Raw genomic sequence first — 2,205 nt, 5'->3', positions numbered from 1 at the left:
ACGCTTGAATCTTTCTAAACATCTCCTTGCTTCCAGAAGCGTACTGAATATATATGCTAATAATGGCCCAGTTCTTTTGGTACTTGCCTCAGGATTCTGCAAAGGAGGCTTTCTCATTTTGCACAGTTGCTTAATCTTCAAATGCTCTAATTTTTTTCTTTTATTCTTTTTTTTTTTTTTTTCCTTCTTTCTTTCTTTTTAAGTACCAGATCTGGCAAAATTCCAGTTTCCTTCAGCAGGTTTTGTTTTGTAAAATAATAACATCTGTTCCTGGGCAAAGTGGCTTGCTTTAATGATTATTTGTTTGTTACTAATTCCCATGAGTGTTCTTGTTTCTCATGTGGCTGAAATACTGTTGTCAGTTGTGCTGATATTGTGATTACTGCTGAACAGTCAGGCCATGGGCTTTTTGTCAAAAACATGTGCAGTCTGCTCAAAACCAGACTTGTTCAAAGATATTATATACTGGGTGGGGATAAAAATAAGGTGGTAGCACAAACCTCCTTTGCACTATGATGACCGTTTAACAAGGGATACATACAATACAAGGTGTAACTGTAAGGCAGAGAAAAAACTTTGTAATTTTTACACATACCTTTCCTTACCTTTGTACAACTGGATAAATTTAAAGCTGAGGTTAAACCTGGAATTTTGATATTAGGAATGCTAATTTGTTTCAGTACCTACGGCACATCCTCTTAAATTGTAAGTACTTCCCTGTAAACTTAATATTTTTCTAATACAATTTACAGTTGGAGAAAAGGTATTGGAAGGCAAACAATCAAGCAGGTCAGGAAGATTGATTGTTCTCTTTCATGGTATTTATTTCTCAGTTTTACCCCAGAATATTCATTAAAACGTCTGCTATGATCAATTTTAGAATGTGCTTTTATATGGAGATTATGTTTGGACTTACAGGGATCTATATGTAAATAAACCCCAACAGTTCCTTAGCATTCAGTCCACTTCTTCCCCTAAGTCATTTTGTGCACGTGCTTGGTTTTGTACCCCTGTGCCTCTGAAATTTCTTGCTTCAATGTTGACATACTTTTGATTTTTGTGGACTTATATCTCACCTCCTTATCTATTTCTCCCTAAGCTATATATTTTTAACTTTCTTTCCTCACATTTAATTTCCTTCAAGCCTTTTATCAGTTGATAATATTTTTTGGATTGGCTAAGTTTATGAACACGTTACATTTGAGCTATCCTGTGTGATGTGGCCATCCGTTTACTATAAAACGGATATTATAGAAACGGAGAGACTATAAATCAGTCAGAATTACACATGGACCTAGGAACTGTAGTTAATTAAAAATATTACAAAAGTTTCATGTCTGCTGTTTAGAAAATAGGAAGATTACTGAAAGTCTGTTGTACTAAACAGAGTACAGAGATGCAGCGATGTATTTGAACTTATTGTCTCTTTTAATTTATAGTGGATGGTATAAAGAAATACATAAACAAAGCAGCAGGTAACAATGCAAGAGATTGATCAAATGCACAGTTGACTTGCAGGATACATTGCCTTTTACCTTAGATTATACCAGCTAAAACCAAGGTAACAGCCCAGATGATATGTTACTTTTCAGGATATTTTAGAAGCACTTCGCACAGTCAACATTTACAGAGGTGGCATGATAAATAAGGGTGTTGCCTAAACTAGAAATAAGTTACCTGACGTTTACATTACGATGAAAAAAACAGTTTATGAATTTGCATTTCTGTTGGACTGGACAAACCAGTAATTAGCAGAAGTAGGCATGTTACAGTAGAAGAATTTACTGAGAAAGCCTATCCTGGGGCTAATGCCATATAGACCCAGGTAGGTACAAACACAAATGAAATATGACTATTTGGCCAAACAGTTGAAATTCCAAGTAATAACTAACAACATTTGAAATTTGTCTATCTTTAGTGATATTTAGTTCCCTCCCATTTGTGTGTTATCATATCTTAAAGTACCTTTTAGTACAATAAAAGTGATTTCAAAAACTTTAAGCAAGGAAGTATCTCCTGAGGGATGCTGGTTTTGCCTCACATCTTCCTTGTGAATCACTCTGGATTTCTCAAACAGGGTTTCTACCTGAGATATGCTCTATTTTAGGTACATGTTTAAAGGTCTATGACATTCATTGTCTGCTCTTTCACTTCTTCTGGAACTTTTAGTCTTCAAATACAGTGGATTTACCTTATGCCCCACTG

This window comes from Cariama cristata, unplaced genomic scaffold, assembly GCF_000690535.1.
Source record: "Cariama cristata isolate BGI_N322 unplaced genomic scaffold, ASM69053v1 scaffold17284, whole genome shotgun sequence".
In the NCBI taxonomy this organism is placed as follows: Eukaryota; Metazoa; Chordata; class Aves; order Cariamiformes; family Cariamidae; genus Cariama; species Cariama cristata.
The sequence above is the reverse complement of the archived record's forward strand: the minus strand, read 5'-3'. Positions refer to the sequence as shown.